The sequence below is a fragment of the Ambystoma mexicanum genome, chromosome 3q (assembly GCF_040938575.1).
Source record: "Ambystoma mexicanum isolate Mex_15411 chromosome 3q, UKY_AmexF1_1, whole genome shotgun sequence".
NCBI classification, from domain to species: Eukaryota; Metazoa; Chordata; class Amphibia; order Caudata; family Ambystomatidae; genus Ambystoma; species Ambystoma mexicanum.
The window spans coordinates 28,423,681-28,441,721 of NC_090926.1; positions in this window are offsets into that span (position 1 = coordinate 28,423,681).

Below are 18,041 nucleotides of genomic sequence, written 5' to 3' on the forward strand. Positions count from 1 at the left end.
GGGTCATACTGCCCCCTGCCAATGACTGCCCTCTACCTAAGCCCCTCTCGTGGCCATCTTCAAATTTTACCGCAAGTTCAAGTGTTGGGAGTCCTCGTGCTATAGCTCTCCAGCTTTTACTGCATTTAGCGATTTAGAGTTCTACTCTATTTTTATGGTCAATCGAGCCTCAAGCTCCATCAATCCATCTTCCGATTAACGGTGACCCGTTTTTGGATTCTTCAACACCCCTCAAGTGTGATTTTTCATTGAGTTTCTTCTTGGAGGATTCCAGAAGCTTCTTCAAGGCCTACCCCACGTGGAGATGGCAGAGGAGAAGGAAGACTCAACGCCTCTGTTCAGAATGCGGCCTATGGAACATCTACTTGGACGATGGGCACTCCATGTGCCTCTACTGCCTGCATTCAGACCAAACACACTTGGAGGACTACTGTTTGTTTTACCAGGAAATGGTCCCCCGCACCATGAAGGACCGGCGCAGGCGCCTCACCAAGTGGCTCCAGGCCAAGCCGCCTGCTACGGGTGAGTCCCGGCAGCATGCCTCCCCCAGCCACAAGAAGAAATCTGAGCGGTCTTCTAAGACCTTTGAAGTCGCCCCGGCGATGGGGGCCCAACGTAAGGCCAATCACCGTCGGCACCTGGAGCGCCGTGGCGACCGGCGGCCAGGGCGAGCACACGGTCTCCGGCACCTTCGACCACGAGCCAACGCTCCAGTAAGCCGAAGAAGAGGAAGTCGGACCACCCGGGTAAGCTTCGGGAACAGCCCTGGACAGACCAGTCGGAGAAGGCCAAGGGGGAGTGGGGCGCTGACCCTCCCCCCAAGGTGAAGGCCCCTAGCTCGACCAAAGTCATGCAGGCCCAAATTCACCCGGCGAAGCCTTCCATTGAAGGCCTGGTGGCGTCCCTAGCGAAGGCCGCGAACGCGGGTTCGCAAGGTACGGTCCCCCTGCCTGCCAGGAGGGAATCGTTTCAGCCCATAGAGAAGACGCCGGAGAAGGCGATGCCCATCATCTCCCCGAAACAGTCTCCCCGGTTTAAAAAGAAGGGGCAGAGGCACAGTAGTCGTGCAGGGCACGGACATCTCCTCTGATTTGTGTGTGATTACAAGGGTACTTTGTACCCTTGTAATCACACACAAATGCCTCATGAACCCAGCCCCCAAATACTTGTCAGATAAATTCTGCAAGCACCAATCTTGTCAAACCACCATATCTGCCCTTTCTCACTACCTCGAAGTACCTGGGTTCAACCTAAAAACTGCGGGCAGAGCCAGCTTTCCCGGTCCAAGCAGCCAAACGCTGGAACTCTATATCTCCCCTACAGACAAGAACCCTTCCTCCTGTCTTTCATATCCGGAATAAAAAGCTGGCTGAGCAACAAACCTTTCCAATGAGGCCCTCTCATCTGTCTTTTGCTTCCATCTTCTGTTTGCCTAACTCGCCCGCGCTTATTTATAAATGCCTCTTGCTATCAGACCTACCTGTAACCACTGGTCTTCTTACTGTTATGCTTTTTTTCTATGTATGTAACTCCTAAGTTTTCCACCGCCCAATTACCTCAGGGTTCGGTGCGCGATACAAATACAAAATGCAAAGGTCCCCAAGGTGGCGAACTTCGTCAGCGTGTGGAAGTCCGTCTCCACCAACCGTTGAGTGCTTCACACTCTGACCCACGGACACACCCTGGACTTCCAACAAAAGTGGAGGCAGGAAAACCACGTCCCTCAGCTTCTGCTGGAGGTGCGAGCCATGGTGAAGGGCGCGATGGAGCTCATTCCTAAGAGGCACCACAGTTTACTCTCGGTACTTAATCGTCAAGAAGAAGACGGGCGGATGGATGCACATCCTGGACCTCCGCCGTCTGAACAAGTACATCAGATCCCAGAGGTTTCTGATGGTCACCCTTCAGCACGTGTTGAGACAGCTAGAAGAAGGGATTTCCTATCGTGGCTGGACTTGGAGGATGCCTACTTTCACATCCCCATTCACAAGGGACACCACAAGTTTCTGCGCTTCGTGGTTCAAGGGCAATATTATCAGTTCAAGGCCCTTCCCTTCGGATTAAAGTCGGCGCCAAGGGTTTTCACCAAGTGCCTGGCACCAGTAGCGGTGCGGCTGCGTGTATGAGGGATCCCCTACCTGGATGACTGGCTCGAAATCGAGGGAGATCGCCGTCGCACACACAGCAGAAACCGTCCAGCTGCTAAATGAGCTGGGGTTCTCGGTGAACTATGCAAAATCTTGCTTGGTGCCATCGCAAGACGCACTGTTTCTGGGGTCTCGACTCAACACAGTGGTCATGCCTGACGTCTCCATCAGAGGAGAGGATAGCGGCCATCCTGGGCAAGGTACAATGACTGTTGACCCTGAAGATCGCACGGGTGAGGTCTATCAAGTCCCTTCTCGGCATGATGTTGTCATGCATATACCTCGTTCGGCTGTGCAGGCTGCGGGTGCGGCCACTGCAAGAGTTCCTCGAAGCCAGTTTGATCCAGGTGCTTCGAGGACAAGATCTCTCTCGACGGGAATTTCCATCGAGCGATACAGTGGTGGGGAATCCGCGTGCATCTGTTGGCGGGCACGGACTTCCAGGCCCCGCCTCATCAGGAGACGGTCACGACGGACGCCTCCCTGGAAGGATGGGGCGCGCACATCGGAAGTCTCCACGCAAGAGGCCTGTAGCTACCGGAGGAGAGGTTGTTGCATACTGGAGCTACGGGCAGTGTTTTGGGCCCTCAAGTCTTTCCTTCTGTCCCTCAAGGGCAACGTGATACGGGTCTTCACGGACAACACCACCACGATGTTCTACATCCGGAAGCAGGGGGGCACCAGATCCCCAGCACTCTCCAGAGAGGCACAGGACCTTTGGCACTCGGCCACTGCCCAGGGGATGTGTGTTTGCAACGGCGACAAACACAAAGTGCCGGAGGTTCGCCAGCAGGTTTCACCAGCTAGTGAGCATGGGGGACGCATTCTCATTCCCCTGGGGCGGCCTGTTTTTGTATGCGTTCCCTCCGTTGCCATTGCTTCTGCGACTAGTCAATTAACTCAGACGGTCGTGGTGCAGGATGATCCTCGTCGCACAGGTGTGGCTGAGACAGATATGGTACCCGGACCTTCTGGACTTGTCGGTGTCCCCTCCGGTCAAGATCTCGGTGGTCGCAGATCTTCTCGCTAGACGAGGCGCGATCCTGCATCACGACCCAGGATCGCTGAACTTGCAGGCCTGGCTCCTGCAGTGCTAGTGTTTGGAGGATACGATATCCCGGGAGACTGCAAGGAGGTGCTTGCCAAGGCCATGGCTTCATCTACCCTGGCCCCGGTGTGGGAGCTCAATGTGGTACTAACTAGGCTCACGAGTCCACCGTTTGAGCCTATGCATTCGGCACCACTGAAATTCTTATTGTGGAAGCAGCGTTTCTTGTGGCCATCACCTCCGCACGACGAGTTGGAGAGATCCAGGCCCTCTCTTGTAAACCACCGTACTTAATATTCCACAAGATGAGGGTAGTGCTACGGACGCACCCCTGCTTCATGCCAAGGTGCCGTCGGACTTTCATCTCAGCGAGCCCATGGTGTTACCTGTTTTCTTCCTGTCGCGGACTAAGAGGACTTTGCACTTGCAGGATGTGACTAGAGCGCTGCAGTTCTACGTGGACCGCACAAAGAGTTTTCGGAAGATGTCACAACTGTTTGTGAACTTTGGACCTGTGAACCAAGGGAAGGCCCTCTCTAAGACTTCCATTTCCAGATGGCTCTCCGGCTGCATCACTCATTGTCATCGGTTGGCAAACCGACCGTTGCCTGGCTGTCCGAGAGCCCATTCGACCAGAGCGATCGCTGCAACTACGGCGTTCCTGTCTGGTGTGGCCCTGCTGGACATCTGCAGGGCTGCTAGGTGGAGGTCGACGCCCACCTTCACGAGATTCTACTGCGTCGACCAGGATTCCAGGGAGGAGTCTAGAGTCGGCCAAGCAGTGCTGCGCAACCTGTTCTCTTGAAGGTGAGCCTGGTGAGGAGGTAAGAGATGCTTAATGTTGAGCCTTGTCACCTCCTGTGGTTGTGCATGTGTACTGCTATATATTCTTTATTCATGAGCATGTGAATCCATGCCAGACCCCATGCTGAAGAAGGAACAAGCTATTTGCCTGTAACTGTTGTTCTCCAGCATGGGTCTGGCATGGATTCACATGCAAACCCTCCCGCCTACCCCTCTGCGGCTCTTCTCTTGATCCTGCTGACCCTTTACATACTACCAAATCTGAGGTTTGCTGCCAGAAGAGGACTTGGGTAGAGGGCAGTCATTGGCTGGGGGCAGTATGCCCCAGAGACCAGTGATTGTTAGGAGAAAGACAGTTCAGAAGGGAAACTGATTTCTTTTTTTTCTTTACCAAGGATTCCAAGCCTGACGGGGAATATTCATGAGCATGTGAATCTATGCCAGACCTCTGCTGGACAACAACAGTTACAGGTAAGTAACTTGTTCCTTCCTCTGCAGCGTACCAGACAAGAAATGCTAACGATACAACCTTTCTAGCTAGTTATGGCTGCCACAAATGGGACGAGCTTGAAAAACAACTACAGGCTGTCCCAGAACCACTAAGAGCCCAGCTGCTTAAGACTGTTTCAGAAGGCAAACAAATCTCAAGCTGCATTGTGAAAAATAACCTTGATGCGGCAGACAACGCAGAACGCATCATAGCCGAAGCGACCCTCATTAAGCGGCATGCCTAGCTTAGGCAGTCAGGGTTTAAGCTAGAGACCCAAGCAACCCTCCTGAACTTGCCAGTAGAACCAAACGTCCTATTCGGAAAGGCTTTAGAGGATGCCCTAAAGAGTGCCAAGGATGAGTATGACACTCCTAAATCCTTTGGGCAGCTGATTAACAGACCTTATTCCCAACAGGGTTCCCCAAACATGGAGACTTCACCCCAGAATAAAAGAGGTAGAGGTAGAGCCGAACCTCACTCTGGAGGAGGCTCAGCCCCTCCCAAACAATGACATGCCGTTTCAGGTCCCCTCCCATGCCACTCCAGTAGGAGGCCGAATCACTCAATTCACCCACGCATGTGATGGGATAACATCGGACACATGGGTGTTGTCCACCGTGGCAGGCGGGTACTGCATCAGAAACCACCCGCCCGCCAAGACAGAAGAAACTAACAGCAGAAGAAACAGCCATACTGCTGGAGGAAATAAAGGCGTGGCTCGAAAAGGATGCAATAAGCATCGGCCGAGCGAACCAGGTAAACAAGGGTATCTCATCAACGTACTTCCTTGTGCCAAAGAAAGACCGTACCATGTGCCCAGTACTAGATCTACGCCCGTGAACAAATACGTCAAACCACAGAAGTTTCGCATGACCATGCTTCAGGAGGGGATTTCACACCTGAAACGGGGAGACTGCATGGCGACATTGGACATGAAAGATGCATACTACTACCTGGAGGTCTTGGCAGTCCTCAAAGCTCTTCAGGCTTTTCAGCAACGTCCCCAGGTCAGACAGTGCAGGTCCTCACAGAGCGCACCACGGCCATGTTCTATCTGAACAAGCAGGGAGGAACACAATCCAAGTCTGTCAAAACTATCCCAGAAATTATGGTGGTGGGCACTGGAGCGGAACATGTTTCTAACATCCCAACATGTTCCATGGGAACTCAGTTCTCTGGCAGACATGTTAAGCAGACACCCTCTAATAGAAGAACACGAGTGGCAACTCGACAGAGATATCCTAGACAGAATATTCTCACTATGGGGTCACCCCCCACTAGACTTGTTCGCTGCAAAGCTAAAAGCTCGATGCCCAGACGTTGTGTCCAGGTTTCCCCAGCCAGGGTCCAAGGGGAACGCCCTGTGGATGAACTGGTCAGGGAAATTTGGTTACGCTTTTCCCCCCTGACGCCACTCCTGAGCAGGATAGTGCACAAAATGCACCAGGAACAAGTAACCCTGATCCTGATTGCTCCAATGTGGGCGGGACAGCCTTGGTTGCCACTTCTGCTCAAGCTGGCGATGTGCGACCCTATCAAGCTCCTGTGCCCGTACAACATGTTAACACAACACAAGGAGGCATCCCTCCACCCACGCCCACAATCAATGAACTTGGCAGTTGGCTCCTGAAGTCATTGAGTTTGGCCACTTAAAACTTCCACAAAGGTGTATGGATATCCTCAAAGAGGCACGAAAAACCTAACACCAGGCACTGTTATGTTGATAAGTGGTGAGGATTTGTGATATGGTGCACATCGCAATCACTAAATCCATTGGAATGTTCTCTAGCTAATATTCTACATTACATGCTTAACTTATTAGACTGCGGCCTAGTATTCAATTCCTTAAAGGTTCATCTGTCAGCCCTATCGGCTTACACTACTTCACAGAACAAGGTGTCCTGGTGGAAAGTCCTTGTCATTAAGGCGTTCATGGAAGGGGTAAAGAGGTTTAACACCCCCCCCCCGCCCATTTTCAACCCTCCCCTGTGTTGGGATCTCAATGCTGTGCTCTCCAAGGTCATGGGGCCACCCTTCGCAGCCTTTGCACAAGGCCAGCCTAAAGCATCTTACCTAAAAAAAAAAAAAAAAAAGAAAAAAAAAAGAAACTGCATTCCTGGTAGCGATCACCTCCATAAGACGAGTCAGTGAGCTGCAGACTTTCTGTACAAGACACCTTTTTCATTATACACAAAGACAAGTTAGTCCTCTGAACACATCCTAGGGTTTCACTTAAGTTTATTTAAAAGTTCCAAATAAACTAATCCATAGAACTTTCCACCTTCTTCCCTAAGGAAAACCAACCAAATCTTTGTTTCCATAGCACCTGGCAGAGAAGGCGATCACATATCAAAGGGTGCCATCTCCAGATGGATAGTCAGATGCATACAACTCTGCTATTCCCTATCCAGAAAGGTTCTACCTTTTACCCCAAGGGCACGCTCTACCAGAGGTACAGGGGCTACCTTAGCTTTCATTGCAAACGTCCCTCTAGACGCCACCTGCAAAGCTGCTACTTGGAGTTCCATCCATATGTTCACACAACATTAATGCACTGACACACATTCTAAAGCAGATTTACAAGTGGTTCTAAAACATCTCTTTGCCGCCGTACCTTCTAACTTCCCACCTCCTTCTCCAGATACTGCTTGCTAATCTATACAGAACATGTGATCAAAGCAGATCCACAAGCTCTAGAAGGGCCACATTACTCACCGTAATCGTATTGCTCTTGCTTGTATCTGCTTAGATTCACATGCACCCACCCTTCCTCCCCTACTGGAGTAAAAGGCGCATAGATGTTTTCTTGGTTATCACTGTTTTTGTTTTACAACATCTGTACTCACGTTATACCAGGGGTGTTGCTAGGTCTGTAAAAGATCCGGGTCTATGCTTATGTTGGGACTGTCAGGACTCAGGGCTAGCTAGCCTTTTGCTTGTAGCCCCTGAGTTTTTATCCGGGGCTACAACCAAAAGACTGAGTACGAAGGCCCCCTAAACCCCACCATAGTAACGCCTCTGCGTTATACTTCATGCAACCTCATGTCAGAAACAAACAATCTGAGATACTTAGACGTGTGAAGGACCATGGGTACAGTACACGTCACACTAGGGATAGTATTACTAATCACGCCCTGTCTGTATCTGTTTTTGAGTTTCGAAAACAAATCTTGTAATACTCTGCGACTTCCACTAGATGTCAGACTATGCAGAGCATGTGAATCTAAGCAGATACAAGCCCCAGAAATAAGATTACGGTGAGTAATGTATCCCTGTAAAGTAGTACGCTGTAGTTGGAATGCAGGGTTCACAAGGTAGGATTTATTGCTGTGTTAACCTTTCAAACAGCCTCTCATTATAAACAACAAAACATGCTTAAATGTGGCTCCGCAGGCTTGCTCAGGAAAAGGGTGAATCAATTCAGAGTTCGCATGAGTGTCCTCTTAACCTTTGCTCCTCTTTGAAAGAAAAATAATCAGGTCACATAAATTCCTTTCCCCGCACACTAGCTTTCCATTTCTTCGCCAGCCTTCAGCCTCCTAGTACGCCCAGTGTACATCACCTGGGGATTCCTCCCACTTCTCTGTGGTCTCCGGCCAGTGCTGCTGCTGTAATGAGAGACACCTGATGAGTTCCCGGGGCTTCTTTTAACTCATACTTTGCTCCTCCCCTCAGCTTCCAACCGCCTTTCCTGCCCACTTCCCACACCTGCAGCCATTTTGCCTTCACTCCTCCACCCTGCTCCATGCACTGTTTGTCCCACACCTGCAGCCAGCTTGCCTTCACACCTCCTCCCTGCTCCATGCACTGTTTGTCCATCCCAACCTGTACTGCTACGGGGGTACCTGTCACTGTACCGCATGACAGGGCTGTATCTATACCGCTTCCCTTTGTTCATTTTATCTTTTCCCCCACCTGATCTCCATTTCCCGTGGTTTATGGGACATGTAGTTTTGTTCTGTCCTGCTGATGTAACTTTTTGGGTGTTGGGTCTGAAAGTTAGAATGGGGTTGTCTTTTATCTCCATTGCCTCTTTGACCTCCTCACAATCCCATATACTCTAAGGCACATGGTTACGGTCCTAAGTTCAGGTAAGTACTATAAGTCCAATATCTATACAATACAAGATCACTTGCAATACTCTTTCAATGGTAAACCACTGATGCACTTTGATTATCACTTTAGAGTAGCTTTTACAGTAACAAATCACATAGTAAACCAATCAGAAACATGTATGCAAACTTTCCAAGCACTTAATAACTTTTTTTCAAAAACGTGTTTTGCTTTAAGTGCATTAAGTTGAACGGCAGAGTGCGGGGAGTTTCTTGTGTTTTGAACTCTGCTCGGCTCATTTAGAAATAACAGGCAAAGCACAAATGTTTTCTGGCAAACTGAAGTGTTTTTTCACTGCTGACAGTAAGGAGGAGCCTGAAACTACAAAAATCCCCCCCCCTCCCTCACGGAGCGACACGGAGTGCAGGGAGTGTTTCTTTCGTGTCTTGGGCTTTCGCGGGCTGCAGCATGACGACACCTCATCAGAGAAACAACCCAGTATCTCATGGCTGTGAGCTGAATAAACTTACAGCTTGCCCTTTTTCAAGACTGTAGCTTCAGCACTGCAAATCTGCTCTGCCGGAGGTATCTTTGATGGATTGTCCTGCTCGAGTGAGTGAAGCAAACGACTTTGCTACAGTGCCTGTCATCTCTATTGACTCTTGTGGAAGTCCGAATGATTGTGATTGTACGGGGCATGACTATCTTCCACTGCCTTTACTGATCCCCTTGAATGATGCAAAGCCTTGCTGCGTTAGCGATGTGAATGGGGTGGCCAGTGTTGCAGGAGTCAGGACATTGCTTGCAGCTCACCCCGTGTCGCGAGCTGAAGATGGAGCTTTTGTGGTCCTGCAGCCACGCGTGTTGGCGTGGCACACGCACATACTTCCTGGGGTTATGGGGCTGATTTAGGAGGAAGGGCTGACCTCAGTAGCACTGTAGCTACTACAAATCAGGAAGATATTGTTAAGGATTTCAATCAAGCGACACACACCTTGGTCTTGGCCTAGTATACAGCGCACAATTGAGATGCTTTTCTCCTTATTTGATGCAGAATCAATTGTGGGATGGTACACCACTCATATCACACTCCCTTTTCAAATACCCCGGGTCGAATAGACCATGAACCAGGCTGGTTGGTAAATGCAATATTTATTTATTTTAAAATTCAAAAGAAATCATACACTTTTTAATATGGGGCAGCAATCATCAATGGGGTGATAATTACAATAAGAATGTGAGCAATGCACTGGGTTTAACCTTCTAGTGGAACAGATACACAGCACAGCGGAATAGGAACACTTTTTGGTTTAGGAAAGATAGCACCCAAGTTAGGATTTCCCCCTGCAATGTTCCCTCAACCTACAAATAATCAATTCTGGATAAACAGAAGCAGCAGGTAATCGGGAATAAGAAACAAGAGACTGAATCCAAATCTGACCTTCCCTCCCCAAATAAGAGAGAAAACCAGATTTTAAACCTCTTGCAATGTTATGAAATGATACTCGGAAATGGACAAATAAATAATGAATGTGTGTTAAAAACCTTGAAGCAAATATAATTCCTCACTAAAGCAACAATGCAAAGACACTAACAATCACAAATAATGGATTACCAAAAGCATACAGTTCAAAAATGAGTGGAAAGTTCAAAACAGATTGCAGCAAAATGGCATGTGTAAAAATTGCATTTTTCAATTCCCGCCTTAAATTACCCAAACGGTTCAAAACGGGTGAAATACACTGATTTGGAGTGCGGTTTTTGGTTTTGGGCTGGGGATAAAGGTATATCACAGGGATCATATGGAAGTGAAAGTAAGTCTCTAGCTGGTAAATTGGATGAGTTATGCAAGATATAAAAAGGTGCGCTTTGAGTAAAATGAAACCGTGAAATAGGAAAGGAAATCAGTTGTGAAGAGAACCGTTTTACTCTACACTAAGTATTCAGGCTAGGCCACGAAAGACGGACACAGTAAGATCCAAGGTTGATTCGCGAGTTCAACCCTATCACCCCAGCGCCCAATCCTGGCGGAAACCAGTCCGATCACTCGAAATATGACTAATGGCATAGGATTACACAAGACAAAATTGAAAAGAGAGATGGCGCTAGTTTGTTTGTTTGATTATTTATAATGCGCAATCATACCCTCGGGTAAGAGGGTGCAGCGGTTACAAGTATATGTGAAGCTTAGTTACAACAGCGAAATTATTTACATACAGGTATTAAATGCAAGAAAAAAGATATATACAGGAAATTCCTATTACAGGAGAAATACAAAAAAAATATATACAGTAATTCCTATTACAGACAGATGAAACAATGGTGAGAATGTAAGTGATGCAAGCAACTTGCTAATATCAACGGTATAAGCAAGTGAGGGTGATAGTGGGTGAATGTGTAAGGAGTGCAATATGATGGAGGGGTGGTAGTCCTCACAGTAGGAGCTAGCTACTTGTTGCATTGGTTTTCAGCTAGCACTAGAAATCAAGCGCAGGGTTGCACAGATAATTCTGACATTTTTACAGATTATCAGGATAAAGATAGGATGGCTTAAGAGAGTGGGTTAAGGACAAAGGCAAGACAAGATATACTATGGATTTCTATGGGGTGGTGATTTATACTCAGTCCACTTTTAGTTTTGGGATTTTTGGACCGTCAATTGGGTCTGGTCACTACACTGCCACGCGCCTGGCAAACAGCTGGGCCATTCTGGTCACCGGATGGCTCTTCTGGTAATTCTGGTCACTGGATACTAAAGGTCAGCAGGATGGCAGCAGGCATGCAGTTAGTGGACAGCAAGCCAGGCTGGTTCAGGATGCAAAAGGTACCACACTTTCCCCTTTTTAATGGGAGATTAGTGAGTTTTCAGATTTGAGGCCTTGCTGGGAATAGAATCAGCACTGCTTGGGTTTTGCAGTGGGCCCTGGAGTAGGGTCAGCAATGCTTTGGCCTTGTAGTTGGGGTCTGGATGATGAATGGAACAGCAACACAGCGCTGGAACTTCAGGAAGAGTGTGTGTCGGGTCTTGTCAGGGACTCTTATTTATAATACAAAGTGACATCATCGAAGTATATGGCTTAGCAGGGTCTGCTAAACATGCCTCTACCAACTGGATTTGGCAATCAATGTTGGCTGCCTCCTCTAGGAAGTGACGCAGTTTAGGGGTTGTACTTTTATGAGGTGAAAACTTCCCACAGACCTTTTTAACAAAAATCAGTCATAACAGAATGTACACATTTGTACAGTTGTGGCATATTACCCAATGACATGAGCAGGTTACATATTTTATGCAGACCATTCCACTCCAACTCTGAACTCTGTGAGACATTGTTTCGCCCCTCGGATAGATTTTGGTAATTTTGAGTATGAAAGATTCGGCCTAAAATTCCATAACTTTATACACATGTGTGGCTTAACATAAGGGATGCAAACATAAAAATCTGCATTGGCATCATTGATACTTTTCTTATAATCCCCAATACTCTGCCATTTCTATTCCCAGGGTGTCAGTGACTTCACAATGTCTCAAATTATAAAACACAATCACTTTTAAACTGCGATATTTTTATATTTTTACAAAGTCTTGCTGCAGAGATAAGTCTTTAAGGTGTACTTATTTAAATAGTCTTTGGAAGCAAATGTCAGTCCTTTGTCCTGCCCTGGACCATTTGTTTTCTTTTTCAGCTACCACCAACTGTCACTTCCCTCAAAGGGAGGATGGGTTTTCCAGCTTGATTGAAGGTTTATTGCCCCTTATCCACTTCACACTTTGATGTCCCAGAATTTGTATTGAAAGAGGCCCCTGCACAGACTGAAGTCTGATTAGTATGTGAAGTTTCTTTGTCCTGGTCAGTCAGTTTTCAAACCTAGCAATTATCACTTTCGTGTCCTGGAAGTTTATGGTGGCTCCCCTCCTTGGGGAAACCTTGGCTCTGCCAACTAGAATAACTTGTTTTTGGAAGCTTGCAAAATCTTTCTTTTCGTTGGTCCTGAATCAAAAATAAAACCAGCCTGTGGAATGAAAATAGCACGTGTTTCCCAGCAGCCAACCCCTTCTCATTGCTAGGCACAGGCGAGCTTTCATTCAACATATTACTTTCCTTTAAAACAGGCATTTATGTTTCTTTGGTTTGCAAAGCCCATTTTACACATGTGGTGAAAACTGCTAGCATTTCCTTTCAAATTCGATTTTGCCATCTGACTTCCCAATATTGTCTTGCAGCCATAGTTAGTTTCTTGTACACAACAGTCTGTACAAGGCAATGGTCTCCTGGAATTGACATGTGCACAGCGCTATGATTTCTTTTGCAGGGTTCATTCCTTTAACACTTTGTAGCACAAAATAAAGCGTTTCCCGTGCATGGCAGAAAGTGAAGTTTCTTTGGACTTTTTTTTCAGATTTGGCTGAACAGGGCCTGTCATTCAGAAATCATTCAGGGCCTTATTGATCCCAGTGGTTTAAGAAAGAACAGATGGAATTGGCATCAAAGCAGCATTTCTTAAAGGTGAAAAAGTTTCCTTTTGAATGGGGATTTTGGGGTTTCAGCAAAGTGCTGCCTTTTCACTATTCCATTTGTATGTGTCAGAACACACTGGCACGCTCCTTCAGTGTGTCCCCTGGTTCCATCCTGCCTGATGTGTGCTTGGCAGGACGGTGCAGCCATATTTTTGTTGCTGCAAAACACAGTTTTGAGGCCATGGCGCTCACAAGAGCCAGCCCAGCCATTTCGCTGTATCTGCGCAAATGCAGCTTGGTGATGTGGAGAAATGCTGTTGAGTGGGTCAATAATATCCCACATAGCTCCCCCCCTGACTTCTTCTGATATTCCAAGTCGAGGGAGAATCAGGCAAGTGGGATTCCTCAATGGGGCAAAGCAGAATCAGTCGGGTATGAGTCCTTCCATCAGATAGCAGTGCATCACGCTCCTCTCGATGTCTCTGGTTGGAACATGGACCGACACCCACAGCTTTCTCTGAGGTCTTCCTTTATGGTGTTGAGTGACACCCTGGATTTCCTTTGGTTTCTCCTTTCCTGGTCCCCGGGGAGATCCTCCTTGGTAGTGAAAACGCAATGAGTACAAATCGATGAAAGAAACACAAACCGGTTACTACAATTTCCCACTAACTGCCCTCCAATAGGGTTGGCAGCAGTGGGATACGCATACGTTAAATACTGACAGTTGACAATGAAGGAAAATACTCCCTGTTACATAATTATAATTTATAAATCCTATTGGTTCCCTTCTGATTCTTATTTTTCTTATTGTCACGTTTCAGATGTCTTCTCTATTTGATTCTCTGTGGGCTCCTCAATTTGTTGCAAAATATGCCTAGGTTGACAACTCTTTAACTGATTAACATGGACCCATTTTTCTTCTGTCATTTCGCCTTTGGGGATGTGGATTATGTAAGTGACAGGTGAAATGTTATCTACAATTTCAAAAGGACTGCGCAAACTGGGCAAAAATGTACGCTCTTTTGTCTGGTTCCTTTGGAAATTGTAAAAGTAGACCCTATGTTCTACTTGGTATTCGTTTTTGGTTGTTCTTAGATCATATTGAGTCTTCATACCCTCTGCAGATCTTTATAGTTTCTGCTGAGCGTACGCAAAAGCATGTTGAAGGTGTTTTCTTAGATTCTCGACATACTCATGAGTTGTGGAGGCATTTATCAGTGTCTGCTCCTTTGTTCTATAGAGCAAATGCTGAGGTAACACCATCCTTCGTCCAGTCATCAGCTCAAATGGAGACATCTTAGTTGCAGAAGAAGGTGTAGATCTGATGGCCATCAGGACAAGTGGTAATCAGATGTCCCAATTGGCCCAGAATCTGCCGCAGACTTTTTTAGAATGCTCACAATGGTTTTATTGTACCTGTCAACTCCACCACTAGAGGACTGTTGGTATGCAATGTGAAGTTTCCTTTTTACCCAAGTATCTCCCGCATCTTTGTCATCACTTCGCTGGTGAAGGGACTACCTCGGTCTGACTCAATCCTTGGGGGTAGGCCAAAATGCGAGAAGATTTGATTGATCATCAGGGCACCTGCTGTTTCTGCCTTACAATTTGGGACCGGGAGACATTACAACCATTTGGCAAACAAGCATGTTACGGTTCACATGTACTTCCCCCTAGAGGAGCGAATCACGGGACCAATGAAATATACTTGTAAATCTGACCAAGGCAGTGTCATCCCCCTCTTCTGGAGGGGCGCTCAGTGTGTGTGTGAGTGGTGTTGGCTGAAATTGTGCACACACGAGACACCCCTTCAAGTATTGGTCGAGGTCCTGCATCATGTGTGGCCAGCATGCAACCTCTCGCAAGATTTCTAGTGTAGTGTGAAACCCCCGATGACCAGCTGTGGCCACGTCATGGGTGTGACTTGGCATCAGGCTTCGGAATGAGGTAGGGACCACTCACTGGTCCCAGCCAGATATGGATCTCCTTACCAATAAACTGTCTTGGATTTGGAAATTGTTTGGACATTTCATGAACACCCTGAGGTACTCTTTCCCAATATAATCGGTAACCGTCAGAGGAAAGTTCTCAGGGTCCTCAATGTGTTGATAAAATGTACCAATAATTAGATCCCCTTTTTGTGCTGTGATTAAATCAGCATCTGGGGTCTCCTTACTCCATTGGGCAGTTGAGAGTTAATTGTGAGCATTTGTCTGGGACCTAGTGATAGCAGTGACCTGGATTTCCCCCAACAGGGACTCGATCTCAAGGAGATCCCCCCTGGATGACTCTGGTTTTGGCCAACTGATCCGCTAGGTCGTTTCCAGTTTTGTCTGGCCCCTCTATTCTGGAATGACCCTTGATCTTCTTCCAATAGATGGTCATCCCACTAGAGGTGACCAGATCATCAATATTTTGGATTAGCTTGCCATGTCTGAGAGGTTTGTTATTAGCACATAGCATGCCTCTGGTTTTCCAATTAGCCAGGTGCTCCACGAACCCATTCCAGACATAATCTGAATCAGTGATTATGACCAGTTTGTTGAGTTGGACGGCACTGAGGATGGCTTGATGAACCGCCATCAACTCTGCCACCTGACTACCACGGCAACCGATTTTGTACCCAGCAGGGGGTTCCAGGCATCCTTTACCCAGACATTCCCAACGCCAGCCACCAGTTCCTTTTCCCTGTTGTCATCAACATGGTAGGAGCACCCGTCCACATAAACTGTGGGCATTCCCTCGTACTTGTCTTCTTCATAGACTTTTAGTGGAGAATTCAGGTACACCTCCATGTTGTCCTGAGTTTTAAGACTTTCATCCAGTTTTCTCTGGCACAATCATTCAAGTCAGCCAGACCTTTGCATGAGGGGACTCTTCTTGTTTTGGCCATATCTGACCTCAAAAGGAAAGCCTTGCATTGACGGAATCCAGGAAGTAATTCTGGAATTACTCACATTTCCGGCTTCGATTCTGTCACTTTGGAGGTATTGCAAAGGCTGTTGTGGAGTCTCCACTATGATGTGTCCCCACTGGATAAACGGACTGTAATTCTTCAATGCCCACACCGTTGCCATGAGTGCCTTCTCACAATCGTTAAATTTTTCCTCCACAGAGGATAGTCTTGCTTGCATAGGAGATGGCTTTATGGACCTTGTCATGCTTTGGATAGAATACTGCTGTCAAGCATGTATTTAAGAACCCTGTCTCCAAGAAGAACTCCTTGTTTTTGACAGGGTAAGCTATACAAGGCGCTTGTGAGAGGCTTCTTTTGAGTTGCTTAACGGCCTCGGCTTGTTCTGGACCCCACTCCCACTTGAACTCCCTTCAACAGATGGGTCAGGGGTCTTGTGATCTCTGCGTAATCCTCAATGAACTTCCTACTGTAGTTAGTCAGTCCAAGGAGGCTTCTTAGCTCGCGCAGAGTTGTGGGGTCTTCAAATTTTATGAGTGCTTCCACTTTCTTCTCCTGGGGGCAGAGACCCTCGGGGTAATCTCATGTCCCAAGAAGTTGACACGGGTTCTGCACCACTGTGCCTTTTGGAAGGATAGTTTTGCTCTGGCAACCCTCAACTGTGTCAGAACATAAGATTTTCCGCTATGCGTTCCTCCACAGTTGAGCTTTTTATCAGGACATGATCCACATAGGCCAGGTTACCTCTTTCACCCAAGTCGGGCATGGTCTTTTGTAGGAAGATGTTGAATTCGTTGGCTCAGTTGATCTATCCGAAGGGAGTCCGGGTCCACGTGTAATGCTGCCTCCCCTCCCCCCACCCAAAGGTAAAGGCCAGCTTGTATTGGTCCTCCCTACTGACAGGCACGGTCCAGTACCCATTGGTCAGGTCAATTGCAGTGTATACCTCTGACCCCTGGATCTGGGCCAGCCCCTGATCAATGTAGGGGAGAGGCCATCGGAACATGTGGACCCGTTTATGCATCCCCCTCAGGTCGGCACAGAGTCTCCACTGGCCGTTCGGTTTTAAAATCCCCAGCACCGGATTATTAAAGGTGCTATGGACTAGACGAATTATCCCACGGGACTCACGGTTTTTGATGATTTCCTCGAGGGATTCCATGAATGCAAGAGGCAAGCGATATTGCTTCACAAACACTGGAGTCATTCCAGGGTCAGTGGGAATTGTTGTGGTGTGGATTTTGGTGCGACCACAGTCATACAAGTCCACTGCAAAGAGATCTTGAAAATCTAAGAACACCTGTTTCAACTTACTTTTGTGTTTGTCCGGAGTCTCACAGGCATCAGCTAGGTTAACTCGCTCTTCAACCATTTACCTTGTTGTTCAAAATGATCTTAGACAACAGTATGATACCAAAGTCGTGGAGGTCTGCAATCGTGGGTTCCCATTTTTGCAAAAAGGAGAAATATCTGACCCCAGGAACTATTGCCCAATTGTCCTCCTGAATGTTTTGGCTAAAATCTTCGCCACCCAACTTTAACAACAATTAACATCATGAATAATAACACCTGGTACATATGACCAAAGACAAACAGGATTCGTTAAAGGTGTGGGTGCGGATTGAACTTAATAACAATCAATCTACTAAAGATGGAGGCAATTCGGCAAGGGACCAAAATATATCTTGCGTTTGTCGACTTGGCTCATGCTTTCGATAGTGGTGACCGAGAGTTGCTATGGACAAAATTAAAACATTGGAACTGCCCTGCAAGGTTATTCAGTGTCCTGAAAGAACTTCATAAAGGAACAGAAATAAGAATTTGGTTGGATAACGCAGGAACACTATCGAGCCTGATCAAGACCTTCACGGGCGTTAAACGGGGGTGTCCGCTTGCTTCCACCTTGTTTAATCTTTGTTTGTCTGATATTGGTGTAAGTTTCGAAGGCGTTGCATCATTTTCTCCAAAGATCAATGGACACCACATAGGTTGGATGCTGTATGCAGACGACCTAGTTCTTCTAGATGTCACCCTCATTGGCCTCCAGCCAAAGTTGTCCGCCCTTGGAATTTATGTAGCTGAAAATGTGTTAAAAAATCAATCCTGCAAAAACAGAAATTCGAAACCTC